This window comes from Thermobia domestica, chromosome 7 (assembly GCF_964235325.1).
Source record: "Thermobia domestica chromosome 7, izTheDome1.hap1.1, whole genome shotgun sequence".
NCBI classification, from domain to species: Eukaryota; Metazoa; Arthropoda; class Insecta; order Zygentoma; family Lepismatidae; genus Thermobia; species Thermobia domestica.
The window spans coordinates 217,549,353-217,556,286 of NC_137460.1; positions in this window are offsets into that span (position 1 = coordinate 217,549,353).

The window sequence follows — 6,934 nt, forward strand, 5'->3', positions numbered from 1 at the left end:
TTTCAGTTTAATATCCACTATTATGCCCTTTAGGCTAAAGGAGACGATGGTTGAAGCAAGTGAATGATAATGGAAGAATTGGTGAAATCAGAAAGTGGGAGAAAACGGCAGGGCTGGATTAACCCATGTGGAAGCCCTGTTGACTTCACAGGGGACTTGCTTTTGTGAAAGTACAGTAGGAAAGTTAAATGAATATGTTTCATATTTCTGGTCATATTTTGTTTTGATAATGATGATTGTATCTTCATTATTCTTTTTAGATAGCCAGTTGAGATTTTAATCAAAGAGGAGGCCCGGGGCTATAGCCCTCCTAAGTCTCCCCTTAATCCGGCCCTGGAAAACGGAAATACCCAAGGAAATCCACGAACACAATGCTGTCCACCACAAATATACTTGGTCCGTAATCGAACCAGGGACCCTGCATACCAGAGGTAAGCGCTTTACCATGTCCCTATTTTACATCTGAGGCACCATGCCCACTTATAAAAAGTATAGCTAATTAACGTTGATTGATGGTCGTACCCAAGAAAGGTATTGTGGATCAAGACAAGGTCTCCGATTCTGGGGGCCCGAGACCCTAAATGCTTATGTTGGCCCCATGTATTTTTATGAATATCAATTTTTATATGTTTTTTTTTCACACGTATTGTTACATATATTTTTTTATGAATATGCAATATTTGGTATAATTTAAGTTAAATTTCTCTTGAAATTCTCGTATATACCTTTTTAGACCCTTGTCTGCAACCACACATTTGGATGGGCCCCTCCCAATATTAGAGAAATCGGCGTCCTTGGATCTAGGTGAAGGATTTTTAAAATATGAAAGCAAGTAACAACATAATCATCAGTTCAAGTTAATTCTTAATTACTAGCAAACGTATAATTGCTTATTCACGTCTAATATGATATATTCGAGATTTTAACCCAACTCTAAACTATTTGTTACAGCTGCCTGGTATACATATGGTTAGCTCGTACGCCTTCGGTGTGGGGTTCTTGGACTTAATTCCCGGTTGGAGCTCATCTGATTCAGATTCCATATTAAGCTGTAGCTCTACGTCTTATATAGCATCGGTGCTGAAATAGACGCTAAACTCCAAACCATCCAACTAAACTATTCTTATACGTTCAATAAAATATTACTGAAAAATAATAATTAATCGTATACAGATATGTATACAAAAGTAACGCGTGTCTTGAAACGATATAAGTTTGGGCATTTAAACCTCTGCTCTTAATTAAATTATCTGTGCGTTAATGCATTGAATTAACGATAATGGTATTAGTGTTAAGGAACCCATAAACTCCCTTTCCTTCTGGATGTTGCAAGGATACATTTTTAACACCATGTAACGCAAGCCTTTATAAATGTATTGGTGGTCAATTTATGAAGTATTAATACTGTACAAGAATGGTGAGAAAAGATGCCCAAAATAACAGTCACGATAAATAAAACCCAGCAGATTTCCCTCTCCTCGTGTGCCTATTTTACCCCTCTAGGGGAGGCCTGAAAACAGTAGATTTCAAGGAAACTTTAAAAAAAAAAGAAAAAAATATTTCACTATTCAATATTTTCTAAGTCTTAAATAATTACACATAAAATTAAAGTATTATTGTTCGATTTTTTCAATATGCCTAATTTTGAAAAAAAAATGTGAAGAATGAAGACAGACTTGATAATCGCTAAAAGACTTCTAAAAGACTGTGTCTACCATGCAACTGATAGGGACAAACAGTATAAGAGGACACGACTTTTACGTTCTAAGCCATTCAAAACTAGCGTTGCACTTTCTCGTCTCGAAAAGGAAACAAAAGTCGGCACGAGAAGTACTTTTATATATCCGAGACGAGTCGAGAGGTTTCACGCATCTGAGGGGCAACATTAGTTGACCCAAGTCTTCTTAGATCTCATGTTTTACTGTTACCATTGAAACTCTATATAAATAGTGATTGTACTAACATAATGAAGAGAGTTTATCAGCGTTTAGAGATACTCAATTTACTTTACAATATACTCCAATAAGAAATATGGTTTAGATGATGTTATATCAATCCCTTCGTGGATCTCAATTCTCAATGAAGAATTATGATAACTTCTAGGTGATTATATTAAACATTTGGGTATATAAATTTGCAAAACGAAATGGGAGAATAAGACAAAACGATAAAAGTTTTGAGAAGAGAAACACTTCTATAAAATTTCCGAGATGAGACGAGACAATCTTATTTCTCGTCTCGTCTCGTGGGCAAAATTACTGAGAAGAAAAGAACTAGAAAAAGACGTGTGGTTTTACTGCTTCAAACCGCCCAATGGAATTTAACTATGTCATTCTTGGACACAATGACGCCTCTTTTCCAAAATTTATGTGGGTATATCAGTGGCGGGACTTGTTAGCCTATATCGCACCCCCACTAGAAGAGTGTTACATCTCGGAATTCAATGTTTTTAGAAAACGGCGTTTGAAATTTCAAGAAGCTTAAGCTCTTTCTGCTGGCTACAAGTACAAGTAGCCGGTGATTGATGTTTAGGAAGTCCCCTTGCAGCTATACAAAGATCATGCGCTAACAGAAAATACCTCAGTATAACAACTTTATTACTTAAAAATTGTAATAATCTTAGATGTAACACTATTCGAATAGGACTTTTCATATAATTGCAGATATAACATACAAAATATGACATTTTTACATTTTTATGCCCCCTCCATGTAGCGGACCGTCATCGTCGGGGAGGGGGTGGAGCTGAGAGGGCGGCTTCATCTTTCATCATATATCACCCCTCATGTTCATATCACTGCATGCCCTCTCAGCCGCTAATATCGCTACCGGACTCGCGGGTGGTTGGTGGGAGTCGGGAAGCGGAAGGTCTAGTGGACGTCTTCCTCCACTTGGGGAGGACGTGCACCCACCTGGCCTGCCGTTGTGTATGTCCAGTGTTTGTGTTGTCTGGAGTGTTGCGTCTTTGAAAATATAAAAAAAAACAAAAAAAAATCGCAAAACTTAAAATCATTTAAAAAAAACAACAAATAGTTAAAAATAAAAAAAATCCGCACCTTTTTGTTTTGTTTTGTTCTTTTTGGGCTGGTGGGGGTCTATCCTTTTGTTTACCAGGTTTCTTTGATTTTGTTTCATTTCTTCTTTTTCCGGGGCCACGCGTTTTTGTCGACGGGAATGGTTTTCTTGCACTTCCATTCCCCTTGACCGCGTTGGCCCCACGCTGATCCTAAGGTGTCGGGCGTGCTGAAGGGATTGCCAGGGGGTAGCGTTAGTTCCCCTATTAACGCCCCGGTGTGACCTCACACCCGTTTTTCTTTATAAATGTTTCCTATAAATCTTACTTTTATGGGTAAAAAAACTTCTATAACTGAACCGGGCTCTCCCTCACGGAAGAAGCCCAAACAAACTGATAGTGAAATTGAGGAACAGACAAGTATCGCGACCCCTGTTGTCCGATATCTTGTAGTTAAAGAGAAAGACGTTGATAGTGCCAGTACCGAGGAAAACCGTCCGAGTGCTATTAAGGGTTTATCCCCTTTTGTAATTAATAAAGTCATCACTTATCAAGCCGGACAGGTTAAAGATATAAAGAAACTGCGGAATGGCACTTTATTGGTGGAAACTACAGACGAGAAACAAACGGCGAAGTTACTTAAGTTAACTGCCATTGGACCGGTGAAGGTTACAGTCGAACCTCATCGTATGCTGAACGTTTCAAGAGGGGTGATATCGTGTTGGGATCTTCTCAATGCCACCGAGGAGGAGATTAAATTGGAGTTAGCGGACCAACACGTTATAGATGTGGCTCGCATCAAGAGTAAGAAGTCAGGTGAACTTGTTGCCACCCAGTCACTGATTCTTACCTTTAGTTTGCCCACGCTTCCGGAGTCTGTGAAAGCTGGTTACTATCGTTTAAAAGTTCGGCCCTACATACCTAGTCCTCTACGCTGCTTTAAATGTCAACATTTTGGGCACACCAGCACGTCGTGTAATGCGAGTGCTGCCCTTTGTGCGAATTGTGGCCAGGGTAGTCATGGTGCGGACCCCTGTAAAGCGACCAAGCCCTTCTGTGTTAACTGCAAGGGAGAACATTCTGCTTGGTCTCGGGATTGTCCAGCTTATCAGCGCGAGAAGCGTATCCGAGAACTCATGGTAGTAGAGAAGATTTCTGCTACAGATGCGAAGCGTCGATTGAAAGAAAGCGTTCCTTCCTCGCTTTCTGTTCCCTTCGCTACTGTCGCTGCTATCTCTCGTAAATCTGTAGCTACACAGACCGTAGACGTTTCCACCCAAACAGACTTGGCCCCCAAGCGTAGTTCTGAGTCGAAGACCCCAGTTACAAAGATGAGCGAACTTCTTAAAACCCCCGTTGCAACCACGAGCGAACATCCCACGCCTCCAGCTGTACCGCCAAGCGACCGACCGAAACCTCCTCGTGTTACTGTTAGTGGTGGTCTTCGGCGTACTCCAACCCATCGCCGATCACCTTACATGGCTGGCCTGAAACTTAGTCAGCATATCCGCAGGTTGAACGACACGGTTCTCTCTCCAAAGAAACCAAAATCTACTCCAGTTCGTAAGCCACCTGCAGCTTCTCTGAAGTCTGACATGGTGGAGGATGAACTGATGGATACTGAGTGGGCTGTGATTGGACCGCGTGGGAAAGTTCGCCTTAAACGTTGATTTCTTCCAGCATGGCGCTTCTTCAGTGGAACCTGAATGGCTTCTGTAGTCACCGTGAGGAATTGATACAACTGGTCTCCGACCACTCGCCAGTTGTTGTCTGCTTGCAAGAAACCCATTTTAAGCCTACCCAGTCCTTCGTTCTTAATGGGTTTACTATGTATCGATGTGATAAGTCAGATGCTGACCACGCTGCTGGCGGCGTGGCAGTCTGTGTTTCCGATTCTATTCATTCTCGGCAGATTCACATTGTATCGCGCCTGCAAGCCGTCGCGGTGCGAGTATCCTTGTCTCGTCCGCTTACAATTTGTTCAATATACATTCCTCAGTCCGAAGCCTTTAACACCGCCGATCTGCTTCAGCTCTTCCATCAGCTCGAGCCGCCAGTCTTGCTTGTTGGAGACCTTAATGCTTATCACCGTCTGTGGGGCTCCGTCCGCACTGACGGTCGTGCCCGTGAGGTGACCGGATTTCTTCAGGAGAGTGGACTGCTCCTCCTTAATGACGGAAGTCCCACTCACTTCTCCACTGCCCATGGTACATATTCTTGTATTGACCTCTCCATGTGCAGTTCTGGTCTCTTGACCTCATTGACATGGAGAGTGCATCCCGATCTTTGTGGCAGTGATCACTTCCCGTTATTTGTTGAAGGCCTCCCTGTTACTCCTCCTTTTCCTCTCCGCCGCTTCAATCTGAAGCGTGCTGACTGGCGTAAATTCCGTGAGCTCAGTGAGTTTCATTGTCGTGATGATCTCCCTGTCGCTCTTGTGGTTGAGGCATTTGAGCAGACTGTTCTTGATGCTGCTCATGGTTCAATTCCAGAATGCGGTGGCAACGCTTCCCGCCGGCGTGTTCCTTGGTGGTCTACGGAACTCCGTGAGGCTATCCAGGCTCGTCGGCTTGCTCTTGCCACTTTTAATCGTCATCCAACAGACGAAAATCTTCAGCAGTTCCGCATTCTGCGTGCTCGTGCTCGACGTCTGGTAAAGATCTCAAAGCGCCAAAGCTGGATGAATTACATTTCGTCATTCAGTAATCGCACACCTATGTCAACTGTGTGGCGTCGGGTTCGCTCCCTAAACGGATCCGCTTCTTTACTTCTTGTTCCAGCCTTAAACATGAATGGTGTTTTAGAGACCAATCCCTCAGAGATCGCCAATATATTGGGCCACCATTTTGCCACTATCTCTGAGTCAGATCACTACCCACCAGCCTTTGCTCTTTCCCGTCCTCAGCTGGAGCGAAACCCGTTAAATTTCCGTACCGCCAACAGTGAGGACTATAACGCTCCTTTCACGCTCGTTGAGTTCGATTCTGCTCTCCGCGAAACGTCCAATACTGCTCCCGGGCTTGACCGTGTTTCCTATGATATGTTGCGCAACCTCTCCCGCGATTCTCAGCTTGCATTATTGCAGCTGTATAATCGCATCTGGGTTGAGGAGTTTTTTCCACCTGCTTGGTGTGAGGCCCTGGTTCTTCCCATCTTAAAGCCAGGGAAAGCCGCAACTAGCCCTATGAGCTACAGACCCATTGCTCTCACGAGCTGTGTCTGTAAGCTGCTAGAGCGAATGGTCAACAAGCGCCTGGTGTGGTATTTGGAATCGCATTCCCTTTTGAGCAAATTTCAAAGTGGATTTCGTCGTTTCCGCTCCACTACCGACAATCTTGCTTATCTTGAGGGTGAAATTCAAGACGCCTTTCTCAACGGCGAACATCTTGTTGCTATATTTTTCGACTTAGAGAAGGCGTATGACACCACATGGCGTTACGGAATCCTAAAACAATTATATGACTGGGGTCTTCGTGGGCATATGGCCCACTTTATTTCGAATTTTCTTCACGAGCGACACTTTCGAGTGCGTGTGGGCTCTACTCTCTCAGAGCGCTTTGTACAAGAAAATGGTGTTCCACAAGGCAGTGTTCTTAGTGTTACGTTGTTTGCTGTCGCAGTCAACAGCGTTCTTTCGCAGATCAAGGCTCCTGTGTCTGGTCTCCTTTATGTTGACGATCTTGTCATTTTCTGTCGCTCCCGCCACCTTCGCGGCATCACTCGACAGCTTCAACTGACTCTCAATCGTCTTGTTCGCTGGTCGAATGAGACTGGATTTCGTTTCTCCACCGAGAAATCCCAATGTGTTAATTTCTGCCGGCATCGTACTTGCTTTGTTGACCCGGACTTGTACCTCGATGGCACACGTTTGTCATTCGTTGATACAGTCCGTTTCTTGGGTCTGGTGTTTGACCGTCGCTT